Source organism: Peromyscus californicus, unplaced genomic scaffold (assembly GCF_007827085.1).
Source record: "Peromyscus californicus insignis strain IS unplaced genomic scaffold, ASM782708v3 Scaffold_11__1_contigs__length_118956290, whole genome shotgun sequence".
In the NCBI taxonomy this organism is placed as follows: domain Eukaryota; kingdom Metazoa; phylum Chordata; class Mammalia; order Rodentia; family Cricetidae; genus Peromyscus; species Peromyscus californicus.
The window spans coordinates 115,118,020-115,132,174 of record NW_026294402.1 but is presented as its reverse complement, the minus strand read 5'-3'; the positions used below and the strand labels follow the sequence as shown (position 1 = coordinate 115,132,174).

The following is a 14,155-nucleotide window of genomic DNA, read 5'->3' as shown; positions in this document are numbered from 1 at the left end:
TGCACACACATGCACTCACGTACACACTACATTTTCCTAAATTAAAAATATAAGTAGATAAATAAAAATTATGAATACTGTGTGAGCCACATAGAACACCTCCATCACACACCTATGTCTGATTTCCCTCTGACTGGCATCTTCAAAATCAATACAAGACACAAAGTCTCAAGTCTTGGGTTGAGGGGCTGTTGGAACTGGAGAAGAGGCTGTGGGAAAGACTGAGGAAAGCGGACAGCCCCCACCCCAGCTCTCCCACCCCCAGAATAACTGCATTTGAAGGAGCCAGGGCGGATCCCGAGGGCCATAATTGGCTCCCACTTTAGGTTTTGGTTGATTACTTAAGAAAATGTGTTGAGGCTCATTTCGTTTTCCGATCTTGTACTACTTTAATGAAAATTTATTACCAGCAGCTTTCTGAACCGGAAAGGAAGAAATTGAAAATACACATCTGTGTATAAGTAAACAGACGTGTGGAATGAATGCGTTCTTTTAGATGAGATGCCTGAGTTATGCTTATGAAAAATGAATAGGGGGCCTTCAGCCTTCCACATGAAAGGAAGCAGTGGTGGAGACAGCATACGACAACGTGATTTTAAGGATGTGTTTGGGATAACCAGGGGTAGTGTAGAAAGCATTAGGATTAAAATCAAAAGATCGGGGGCCAAGAGATGGCCCAGCAGGTTAAAGTATCAGATGTGTGAGTCTGAACATCTAAGTTCAATCCTTAGGGCCCATATTTAAAAAAAAAAAAAGCCAGGTGTGGTGGCGTATATCTCTAATCCCAGCACTCCTCCTCTGGTAAGATAGAGGCAGAGGCAGGAAAATCGCCCCAAAGCTCACAGGACAGCTAACTTACAGCATGCTAGTCAGCAGCAGAAACAGCTGCCTTTAACTCCAGTTCCAGGGATCAGAGCCCCTGAAGGTCCCTGCACACACACACACACACCCTCAACCCAAAGGTATGTATGACTTAAGTCCAAATGCCATGAAGGTGTGTCCAACCTTTTGACACTGCCGCATGACTCTATCATCTACAAAGTTCATGCTATGTGCAAGGAGCACACCATCCAGTTGCAGGAAAGATTCCATTTTAAGTAAGTTTACAGTTTTTGTTGGGTCCACAGCTGTCCTTGGCTCCATGCAGCCTCATGATGATTTATTTCACACACTGGAGTCATCCTCTCGACCAATGAGAGCGAGCAGAGGGGAGTAAGACACTCATGGGGGAGGCTTTAAGTCATCAGAATACGGACTGTTAGTCCAGCATTGCCCAAACCACTGTGACTACTAACCGTCTGTAAGTGCCACAGTCTTCACTTAGAACAAATACACATGGGCTGGAGAGACGGCTCAGCAGTCCCCAGAACCCGTGACTGGCAGCTCACAACCACCTGCTATTCCAGCTCCAGGAGATCTGACGCCCTCTTCTGGCCTCCTTAGGCACCTGCACACCCATGCATAGAGAGCATACATATGCAGGTAATTAATAAATAAATGTTAAAAGCATGGAATCTCTGCACACCTATCTTACAGCCAGCAGTACCTGTAACTGGAGCAGTGAAGGCACCAATCAGTCCCTATTCACCCTGTCCTCAACCCCTTCTGTACTTCACATGTAATTCTATGTCGACATGTTGTTGATCACTCTCTGGATTTCCCTCAAGACAAGAATCCTGCCTTTTCATCTATAGTTCTCAAATAACAAGGGTAACAAGGACACACAATTAAACCAACAAAAAAGACGTAATTCTCTTGGAAGCAAAACAAAAACCTGAACAGGTTGTACAACTGGTTCAAACAGGTTTATCCCTCATTAGTCATCAAGTGAATGCAAATTAAAAACCACCGTGAGATACAGTTCCAGCAGTCAGAGGGAAAGTCAGAAAGACTGGGAGCAGCGTAGTCAGCCACTCTCTGATTGGATCTGAGGCTCCACAGGAGGGAATCCAGGCCTGGTATTGCAGCCTGGTCAACAGTCGGTGACTCCGGAGGTCACGAGCTATGGAGGGGAACTGACTGCGGTTGTTTTACTAAACACCATGTCAGGTTACCTGTGAAGTGTTTTATACCTGGATCCGTGCTTCCCTCAGCCTTGGAGAAGCTTCTGTGCACAGTGGTCACCAGTTAACGCAGAGGCTCAAACCGTCAGTGTGCCGAGAACGGGGACTGCTGAGTGCTCGGCCCTAAATGGTGCCCTACGGCAACCCCGGAAGAGGAAGCAGGAAGAACCAAGGAGCCGTCAGGTGTGGTAAATCTCTGTCTCAGGCCAGTCTGGTCTACACAGCAATTTCTGGGCCAGACAGGACACACAGTAAGACCCTGTCTCGAAATAAAATAAAATTGAAAGTGAATGAGATAAAAAAAAATGCAATGTAAGAGCGGGCGGATGGGGAGGAGGGCTGTCCTCTGGACTTGACATGGCCACTGTCCTCACAGACTCACTCTGGTCGTGGTCACCCACATAAGAGCAAGTCGACAAGATCAGTCAGCATTCCACTGGGCAGCACCAATTAGCCTCCATAGGCTGGGGTCGGGGAGACAGAGAGAGAAGGTGGAAAGAGAGAGGGTGGAGGGAAAGTGTTGGGGTATCTGGGGGAGTGGAGGAATGGAAAGGAAAGTTGGGGTGTATATGGTCAAGATACATTGTTTACATGTATAAAATTATTAAAAAAATAAATAAAAGATATTCTATTGAAAAAAAAAGACCAGGAACGCAGGCTGGTGGAGCGGGGCAAGCCTCTCATCCCCCAAAGGGAGTGTGAATATGTCCAGTCACGGAGCAGTAAAGGTATACTCACCATGCCATCCCACCATCCCCCCCTTAGACCTTTATCCAAGAGGGGTGAAATCCCGTGGCTCGTGTCCATGCTGGACCACCGGTTCAATCACCACACACTGCACAGCTAAGCTAAGCACCTGTTGTTTCACAGTTCTCGCAGGGCAGAGACTGAGTGCAGCCCAGCTGAAGCCTCTGCTTCAGAATGTCTCAGAAGACCCCTGTGGCGGCCAGCTTTAGTCACGAGACACACCTAGAGCCACTTGAGGAGGGTATCAACAGGGACCAAATAAGTTGGTCTGTGAGTATGTCTGTGGGGGATTGTTGTAACTGAGGTAAGTGATGTGGAAAGACCCAGTCCTCTTGGGCGACATCATTCCCTCGGCAGGTGATCCTGGACTGTTTGAGAGCAGAAACCTGAAGTGAACACTCACTTCTGTCTGCTCTTGGATGTGGATGTTTTGTGACTAGCTGTTTGAAGTTCCTGCCTTGACTTCTCCACAATGATGGACTGTAATCTGGAATTGTAAACAGAAATTAAACCCTTTCTCCCCTAAGTTGCTTGTTGAGAGGGCACTTTATAACTGAAACAGAAACAATGTTAGAACAATCTCCGTCAGGCACTGAATGGGGTGAGGGGCTCACTGAAGATCGGCTAGGGAAGGAACCATTTCCAAACCCTCGAGATGTTGCTAGGATTCAGTTTCTCTCTAGTAGTGACTGAAGGCCACCCAGTTCCATGCCATGTGGTCCTCTCCAGAGGGTGGGTTGTTCATCAAATACTGTAGGGGTCCATGATGGCTGCTAAAGAAGCCAGAGAAACAACATAGCATCCTTGCTCTGTACACTGCATGCATGCAGTACCCACAGAGGTCAGAAGAGGGTGTTGAATCCCCTGGAACTAGAGTTACAAATGGTTCCTGAGCTGGGTGGGTGTCAGAAATCAAACCTGGGTCTTCTGCAAGGGCAGCCAGTGCTCTTTATCACTCAGACATCTCTCCAGCCCCCATAGAGGACTTAACTGTTTGAGGTTTTGATTGTGTTCCTTTGCTTTGCTTGGGGAATATTTGGTACACACATCAGACAGAACAATTCTGATTTAAAGTTTTTCACTTCTGTCGAGACAGGGATAGGATGCCACTCACAATAGCACAGGGGAAATGTCAGGGATGCAGGACATTCAGGGTGACACTGTGCAATGAGATTCACAGCCCTTTCTGAAAATTATTCAAAGGTGATGGCCTAGGAGGAAGACTTTGCTCAAAGATGACTTTGAAACTTTGAGGTGTGGGCCATGGAGATGACTCAGCAGAAAACGGGGCTTGCATCCTAATCTGACAGCCTGAGCTCAATCCCCTGGGCCCACAAACTGTCCTCTGCATGTGCACTGTAGAATATGTGCAGGGACACACAACTGAGTAAATAAACAAATAAATGTAATTTGAAAGTATGAGGCTTTCCTGATTATTATTATTATTATTATTATTATTATTATTATTATTATTAATAGCAGGTGGGCTGCAGAAATGGAGGCTGGCACTGGGGAGCGCACATGGGCGTGCGTGCCCAGAGCGAGGAAACGTGCTGCAGCCAATTTGCTTGCCGGCTTCTGTCTATACACTGTTGGAAAAAAAATTTAAAAAGGGAAAGTTTTTTAATGAACAAGGTTCTCTTCTAGGGAGAATTAACTTCTGAGAGAAGGAAGGTAGAGGTGTGTGAGGAAAGATTCAGGTTTTATCTTAGTGCCCAAAACAACAGAGCTCACGATGACAGCTTCGTGGGTGTCCATTGTGGTACTTGTGTGGTATTTGGCTCTCCCCAGTTCTCTCTTTTCCCCTCCTGACTCCTGTCATTCATGTTCCTCCCCACAGAGTTCCTCTTCCTTCTGTTTTCCAGACACACACACACACACACACACACGTGTGGAAAAAATATTTTTGTTTCCCTCTATACATATAGGTAAATTGTTTTTAGTGTATGTGTATGTATATATATTGTGTGTACATGTGTGTGTGGTATGTGGACATGTGCCTGTGGAAGCCAGAGGTCAGCCTTGGGCGTCTTCCTCTGTTACTCTCCACTTTATTTTATTTCATTTTTTTTTTTAATGTGCCTTGGTGTTTTGCCTGGATGAGGGTTGGGTTCCCTGGAACCGGAGTTAAAGACAACTGTGAGCTACCATGTGGGTCCTGGGAATTGAACTCTGGTCTTCTGGAAGAATGGCCAGTGCTCTTAACTGCTGAGCTGTCTCTCCAGCCCCTCCACATTTTTAATTCTGTGTCTGCACATGTGGGTATGCACATGTGAATGCAGATGCCCATGGAGATCAGAGGCATTAAATGCTCTGGGGCCAGACTTAGAGGCAGTTATCAGCTGCCCAATGTAGGTGCTGGAAACCAAACTTAGGTCTTCTCAAGAGCAGTAATGCTCTTCTCTTAAGCACTGAGCCATCTCTCCAGCCCTTCCAGCTTCATTTTTGGTAGGCTCTCTCATTGACCCTGGAGGTTATGCATTCAGCTGCACAATAAGTTTTCAGAGACCAGGTCCTGTCCCTGCCCTTCCCCAACCTAGCACTGGGGTTATAGTCCTGAGGTTAAAAGCCACTACAACTGGCTTTTTACGTGAATGATGGGGATCTGAACTCAGGTCCTCATGTTTGGTACAGCAGGCATTTTACCAACTGAGCCGTTTCCCCAGGCTGATATATTAATTCCAGGTCTCTCGTATGCTGATAAACACAAAGTATCCACCTCCCTGACCTGGCTTGTTGCACTTAACATGATGAACTCCGATTCTGTCCACTTTCCTGCAAATGATTTCATTCATTTTTATGATTCAATAGCATTCCATTGTGCAGCCTGGTAGATATTCAGTGGGCAAAAAGCACCTGCCATGCCAGCCTGAAGACTGGCTCTGTCCTCAGAACCCATTTGAGACCAGCCTGGTCTGCATAAAGTCACTGGCTACACAGTGAGACCTGGTGGCATCTGAAAAGCCAGCACTCCGATTGTGAGATGGAGACCAGCGAGGAGAGTCAGCCGGAAGCTCAAGGACCAGCTAACTTAGAGTACAGGGCACAGCAGCCAAAACAAGAGCCGTCCTGTCTACACACGGCGGGAAACAAGGACACCCACGCTGTCCTCTGAACACCACAGGTGCCCATATCTAATGCACACACACACAATACATAATAAATACTGTGTATACTTACCACATATAGCAATCATCCATCCTATTGGTGGGCATCGAGACTAACTCCACATCCTGGGCACTGTGAACAGCACAGTGGTAAACACAGCTGTGCAGGCAGGCACCTCTGGGCGACGCTGATGTAGAGTCCTCCGGGAGTGGCACAGGTCAGGCCTTCTTCAACACTTCTCATTAGTGACCAGGTACATAGGCTTATAAAATGATACACAAATAAAATACTGACTGGTAATAGATCACAAATAAATTTATCTTAAAACAATTCTGTGGTGTACATACATTTTACCACTTATTAAAGAGAAAGGAGTTTGCATATTAATGAGAGAGATTTGGACTTGTTTCTTCTTTTTGTTTCCTAGGCCATGTAGCTTTTTTTCCTTCAAGACAGGATTTCTCTGTATATCAGCCCTAGCTGTCCTGGAACTTGCTTTGTAGACTAGACTGGCCTCAAACTCACAGATTTCCACTGCCTCTGCCTCCCAAGTGCTGGGAATAAAGGCGTGTGCCACCATGCCTGACAGCCATGTTCCATGTAGAAGCTTTTTGATTTCATAATTCTCATTTGTCAACCCTTGTGATTGTTTACTGAGCTGATGAAGTCCTTTTCAGAAAGTCCTTGCCTCTGTCTGTACAAAATTGTTTCCAGACAAAAAGAACAAATTATTTGGAGTTGATAAGCAAATAAGACACTGTGTGTCTTAAAGATGGCTGGGCAAATCTTTAATCATAATAAATTCACTTAACGAGAACAAACAGTTATTACGGTATATGGTTCAGAGACACAAGTCCCCAAATCAAAATGCCGGGAGGGATGCGAGCCACTGGTTTTCCATCTGTGGTTCCAGATGCTGTCCTCCTCTATCCCACATGCATTTATCAATCCCCAGCTGAGGGCTGTGTGGTTCAGCCCTCCATGCTTCTGGCACCTCTGCTTCCCAGCTGCCCTCCCAGCACCCCAAATCCCACTGACCCTGATTCACCCCAGGCTTCAGCCCTCTACCCCAACACACCAATCATTGGACTTCAGAACAGACTGCAGTGATCTGTTCTGCGTGTGATAATGTAGGCGCTTGTGCTGGAAGGTTTTGTTTGTTGTTTGGATTTGGGGTTGGTAGATTTTTGTTTTTGTCTTAATTTTGGTTTGTTGGTACTATGTAACTTAGAACAGCCTGGAACTCATTCTGCAGCTCAGTTTTGCCTCAAAGTTATGATCCTCCTGTCTCAATCTCCAGAGTGCTGATATTATAGGTGTGTGTCACCATAACCAGTTTAAGGTTTCACTGGTTGGGGGACCAGCCTCCAGCAGCGCAGTGCTCAAAGGGAATCCATGGAGTCCACACACTGTGACTGTTTTATCTGAGGGGGCTAGGGGAAAAGACACACACTCTTGATGGTTTCCTTCTTTAGTCTCCTGTGTTCTTCATTCTGTGTTCTCTGTTCTCTTCTCTTATCTCTATCCAGAAATGTCCCTTCGTCTCTCCTGATGCTGTCTTCTAACTCTATCATTATTCTTCCTTGTTCTCCCATTCTTGATGTTTCCTTCTAACTCATTTTAACTCTATCTTATTCTTTCCCTCACAGCTTATACACCTCAGCAAAATCTTTCAGGCAATATAAAAATCACAATGTGGTTACATTCTGGTTTTCAAGTGAATGATTACAATGAATACAAGACAAACAGTAAAAAAAAAAAAAAAACAGCATGTTTTCCATACCCCTTACATGATTAAACATTTTATGCATTACAGCTGAAAAACAAATTATCCCAAGAACTCATGTATATTCATACCCAAGCAACTTGTTACAGATTAACAGTGTGTAAGCAAGCAAGATATTCTTTTACTGGCAGGCTGTGTTTTGCAGTTATAAAGAAAGGACCAATCACTTTATTACGTATCTTGAAAGGTAATCTTATAAGGAATCTTAAAGGAATCACAAATCTAAACTTTTATACATGAAAACAATCAATCAGTTCTACTTTAAATCTTTAGGGTACATACCCACTCATCAATAGTTTTTTATATCAGCAGATTGAGGACAGAAATGGGTATAAGGAATTAATCATCATCTTTGATCAACAACCAATCCTCTCAAGGAAAATACATCAGCTAATGATAGTTGGGCTGCTTTGTTCTTGTTCCCTGACCTTAATGAGTCCCACACTCAACTATGTACCTTTCTAAAACTTTAAATTGTCTTCTTGGGTTTTTCACCTCACAGCTATTTAACAAAAACATCTTAGTTTAACTTTAAGTTATTTTCAAAGCTTTGTTTCAGCTATGATGCACTCTGAAACCTGTGAACACATCTCCCAACATTAAGATAAAAGAATTTAAGCTAGTTGAGCTATTGGGACTCAATTGTTTTTCTTAATCACTAACCTAAGCCACAGTCTATATGGCTCCTCAATAGAAACTCATGTGTTCTAGCTGTGTGACACTTGTTTTATTTTTAATCCTCTACAGCCTCTACATTATCAGAGGCAGGGGCAACATTTTAACCTACCTTTACCTATTTTAATTTTCCATTAAATTAACTTCTATCATAATCCCTTACTATATTTATTAAAAATCCTCAATCATCAAAATTCTATTTAAACTGACACTAAGTCATTGTTTCAATTAAACAGTACAGCTTAGGAGGAAATCATCTTCATAATAATCCACAGGTAAAAATGCCCAGTAGAGCAGGATGTTTCCATGAGATGATCATATTGCATTAAGGGCAGTGGGGTTCCCCCCACACCATTCACACTGTGCCAGACACCAGAGGAAGACGGCAGCAGCAAAGAAATGAAGGCCCAGCAGAAGCAAGAGACACTCTGGGGTCTGGGGTCTGCGGGCCTTGCCTGTCCGAGATTCACCCATCAGGGTTTTGTTTCTTGGTGGCCGAGCCCCTGAAGTCAATTGCCATCTGCTGCTCCTCTGACATGGCCACCAGCATTAAGGTAAGGATTTATTTAGACTCCTTATCCTAGAGTTACCTATTTATTTATTTAGGACAGGGTTTCACTATGTAGCTAGTCCTGGCTGTCCTGGAACTCACTATGTAGACTAGGCTGGCCTTGAACTCACAGAGATCCTACTTCTGCCTCTCAAGTGCTGAGATTAAAGGTGTACAAAACACCACGTCTAGCCTATAGACATATTAATAAATGAAATTATACACTTTCTGAGAATTGCATCAAAATAACATCCGGGATTACTACACAGCAATAAAAACATACATGGCTCCTTGGACAAACATTATCTATAAAGCTGACTAAGGAAACCAGACTGGACATGTGGCTCAGTCAGTACAGAACTCACCTAGGAGTCATGAAGCCCTGGGTTCAATCCTTAGCACCACAGAAACATACCTGTAACTCCAGCACCCGAGGTAGAGGCAGGAAGATCAGGAATTCAAGCTCATCTTCTGCTACATAGTGAGTTTGAGGATAGCCTGGGCTAGGTGAGACTTTGTGTCAAAACAAAATAAAACCAAAAAGTTAATTGGTATTTGTAAGTAGCTAGATATAGACCTGTCATGCCAGCACCTGAGAGCCTGAGACAGGAAGATCACCCTAAGTTTGAGATCAACATGGCAAGATCCTGTCCCAAAAGAAACAAGCAGACAGACAAACAAAGAAGCTTGGCATTAACTGGGTAGTGGCACCTGCCTGTCATCTCAGCACTGGGGGTGGAGGCAGGAGGATCAGGAATTGGAGGCCACAGAGCTAGTTCAAGGGCAGCCTGAACCACAGGAGACCCTGTCCCAAGGGAGATAGGAAGGCTCAGAGCAAACAAACCAGCCTTGTGAGATACTCTTTGGTACCCACTACCCACCTCACCGGGAAGGAAGAGAGCTCGGGAATTGCCCTCCCTAGGTCTTGTTACAAGGGGCCGGCCATGTGTGAACTGCCTGGGCTGAGGGAAATGATGTCCATCTCATCTTCATAGCCACCTCTCCTGTTAAAACTCTTCAAAAGCTCCCTATGCAGGGGCTGGAGAGATGGCTCAGAGGTTAAGAACACTGGCTGTCCCAGGCAGCAGCTCATGACTACCTGTAACTCCAGCCCCAGGGGATCTGACATCCTCTTCTGGTCTCCAGTGGGCACTGCATGCACGTGAGCATACATGCACTCAAGTGTGTATGCACACACACCAATAAAAAATTTTTTAACTTAAAATGGGCTTTCAGCAGCTCACCAGAGAAAGGGGGGTTTCCAGATCCTGAGGCGAATAGAGGGAACCTGGAGGATGGTGGCAGCCAAGGTCGCTGGAGTCTCAGGAGGACACGGTGACCAAGAACTTGCCAGGCTCCAGACTGTTTCTTGTGTTGTTTGTAGCTCAGCTTATAAACACGGGCGGTGTTCATCTGGTGGTCTGTCAGTCCGTCTACTGAGCAAATAGTGTGAAGTCGGCTGGCACCCTGCAGCTATTTGCTGTCAAGAATAATTTAGTAGAACTATAAAACTCGACACAGCGTCTATCTCATGCTTCAACTAACGTACAGATAGATATGAATCATCTTCATTCACACATTAGGGTGGGGCTGCAGGGAAGAACTGGAGAAAACTTGAAGAACAGGATATTACCAGACCATCTCCTGTAAAATCACTTGTTGGCCCCAGCAAGCTGGCGCAGCATAGAAAAGCAACAGCCACTCAAGCTGAACGACTGGAATTCAATCCCCAGCAGCCATGTGAAAAGCCAAGAGAGCAATGCACATCTGTCACCCTACACTCCTACTGCAAGACATGAGGCAAGAGAACCATGCACCTCATGTAAATGGCGCAGGTGCAGAAACATGAGAGACCCCACCTCAAAAAAGGAATAAGAAGAGAACTGACCCCCCAAAGCTGTCCTCTCACCTCCACATATGCACCATGGCATGTGTGACACACACACACACACACACACACACACACACACACACACACACACAGGTATTAATTACAAAATGAAACAATTGAGACAGAGAAACTTGGAGAACACATTAACCAAATGGTCCCTATCCATCTCATCACTGATGGAATAAACTCACAATATATGCCTTAAGATAAGACACACTAAGACAGATGCTGTATCCATCAATGTTTCTGGGGCTATAATAAAAAAAATCCAAGAGAGAGGGAAGTATTTAACTCATAGTTCTGGAGGCTGCTGGTCTGGCCTGTGGTGGAGGCCACGTTGGTTACACAAAACAGGGCAAATGGCATCAGGCAGGAAGTCACAGGACAGAGAGGAACTTACTCTCACAAGAACTCTTTCCTTGCACAGTAACCCCTCCAGAAGGCAGTGGCCCTAACACACACTGGACACAAGCTCTGGGGACAGAGGCAAATTAAACATAACCCACAGAGGACATGTATCGCTTCTGCAATATACATGTAAAACATCAATTCAATAAGGAGAAGAAAACCTAAGTTCGCTAACAGTAGTAGTGGAAAAGTCAAAGACCACAGGTTACGTTGTCCTGTGTAGAGGTTAATAACAAACAAACAAAAACAAAAACAAAAAACAGTGCTAGTGGATCAAGGTTGGACCTCCTGGGCTGATGCATTGAAGCTGCATTAAGAAAATCTTCCTGACTCAGCCCACTTTGGCGTCTGGGGCACAGAGAGAAGGAACAGCTGCTCACAGAGTCCACAGAGGGATAGATCAGACTGTCTCTGTGTCCAGCCGAACAAATCATGACTCACATCATCTTTGTTTCCACAGGACAGCTGTCAGTTCAGAAATGAAAGACACCCTGCTTCATTTACTCTTCTTAGAAATGTAATTTCCTCAAGATCTGGGCAAAGGTAAAACAGAGCTGTAAATGATGCCAAATTCTGTCCTTCTCTACAGAGACAAGGTCTAAGCTGGCTGACTCCCACACTATTTACCCCTCCCACTCCACGCAGAGCATTCGTTTAAAAAAAAATGCTATTGTTATTAAATTTCAGTCATTTCCCCTATTCTTTAAAGAAGTTTATCACAGCTTATTTATTTAGATTTATTTATTATCAGAGATCTGCCTGCCTCTGCCTCATGAGTACTGGGACTAAAGGCATGCGCCACCACATCCCAGCCATTTTAGTTGTATCGTGTGTGTGTGTGTGTGTGTGTGTGTGTGTGTGTGTGTGTGTGTGTGTGTGTGTGTAGGGGACTGCTTGCGGAAGCTGGGGTTCTCTTTTCTCCACGTGGGTCCCGGGGTGAAACTCGGTCCGTCAGAGTGACGGCAGGCTCCTTTACCCACTGAGTCGTCTCACCGGCGCCCATAGCACTAGCTTGCTTGTGTTACATCTCGGAAAATTCCCATTCTGGGGATATTGTCCATCTAATTCTGCAGGGAAGCATTGGCAAAAACAGTCAGTAACATAGTTCAACCCCAGAGCTGCCCTGAGCTACAGCACCAGCAGAAAAGAGGTCAGCCAAAGATTTACAGGAAGATGAGCACAGCAGACGTCAGAGAAGGCGCTGAAGTTTCCGGTGGCCAATAAGGCTGCATGCACACTGCTCATGCCCATGAAAGGTCTGAAGCGCTCCAGGCAGGTCTGGGATAGCTGCAGGCTCCACAGGAGGCGATACAAGCCAAGACAGAAACTACAAGTGGTCATGCCCATGTCCTTACCAAGATGGCTTCCCAGGAGCCCACAGGCACATTTCACCAAGCGGGTACCTGGGAGCATCAAACACGCTAAATCAGGAATTTATGGAATTGCATCAGAAAACTACTTTTTTCTCCTTTTTTTGCAAGCACACCAGAAACTTGAAGTTTAAATGTGGATATAAAGGTTTCTTTACCCGCTGCTTCTGACAAGTGTCTAGATATGAATGACCGTAAAGAACAAAGGGGCGGGTCCACCAATGTCCAGGAAGGTCATGAAAGGGGGTAAACACATGGCCATTCTTTTACCAGCCCCTTTCCTGGGCCCTGTTCACGGTAGTACAGGTTTCTCTTAAAGGCCAACACACAGAACTCAAGGCACACTTCACTGATATTCCACACAAGCAGCTGGATTTATTCCAGCGTGGCTTTGTATTATTGCCCACACTCCCCAGTTCTCCACCAAACTCCTGCGTAACAACTCCCGCTCCCACACAACAAAACCAGGGGTGGGGAGGCGGCTCCATTGGTAAAGTGCCTGCCTGCCTTACATGAGGATCACTGGGAGTTTGATCTCCAGGGCCCGCCAAAATAAATAAATAATCAACAAACAAAGGGAGCCAGGTGTGGCAGCCTGTGCTTGTAATTCCAGGGTGAGAAGGCAGAAGCAAGAACCTGGGGCTTCAGAGCCATCCAGTCAAGTGGTGAGCACCAGGCCAGAGACCCTGGCTCCAAAGAGGTGGGCAAGGGCACTCGAGGTTGGCAGTTCTTTGGCCTCTAACACACGTGCAACATATCCATGCACATCTACACAGGTGCATATATATGTATATGAACATGCGCAAACACTTATATAATTTTTACATAACAGTTTTTCTCTAAGTTCACACAACAGAGACAATAAAGACTGAGACATTTCTGCATATTTATTTATGAAAACAAAAGCTGGAGAGAAACAGCTAGACATAAGGAAAAGCCTTCCTTTGTATGTAAAGACAGGACTGCGCACAATGGCTGTGGCAGGCGTTAATGCACCCCTGAATTCTCACTGTCCCTTGCACTGCAGGGGGTCCTCAAAACCTCTGAGAGGCAGCACATGGCCAGCAATGCCCACACCCCCACCCTATCACCGATGCCCGCACCCCCACCCTATCACCGATGCCCGCACCCCCACCCTATCACTGATGCCCGCACCCCCACCCTATCACTGATGCCCGCACCCCCACCCTATCACCGATGCCCGCACCCCCACACTATCACCGATGCCCACACCCCCACACTATCACCGATGCCCACACCCCCACACTATCACCGATGCCCGCACCCCCACCCTATCACTGATGCCCGCACCCCCACCCTATCACTGATGCCCACACCCCCACCCTATCACCGATGCCCGCACCCCCACACTATCACCGATGCCCGCACCCCCACACTATCACCGATGCCCACACCCCCACACTATCACCGATGCCCACACCCCCACACTATCACCGATGCCCACACCCCCACCCTATCACCGATGCCTGCACCCCCACACTATCACCGATGCCCACACCCCCACCCTATCACCGATGCCTGCACCCCCACACTATC

General features: G+C 46.0%; 1 protein-coding gene across 14 annotated transcripts in view; it reads right to left on the bottom strand.

Annotated features, from left to right (window-relative positions):
- Window positions 1-14,155, bottom strand: part of LOC128101416 (zinc finger protein 621-like) — a 43,456-nt gene that overhangs the window by 17,474 nt on the left and 11,827 nt on the right. For 8 of the 14 annotated variants that reach the window (XR_008215094.1, XR_008215096.1, XR_008215087.1 and 5 more), the window contains 3 exons: window positions 10,174-10,409; window positions 5,991-6,180; window positions 2,073-2,322 (listed from right to left, as the gene is read on the bottom strand). The gene's annotated coding sequence lies outside the window, so the exon portion shown is untranslated. The other 6 variants (XR_008215089.1, XR_008215097.1, XR_008215098.1 and 3 more) reach the window with 6 other exon arrangements.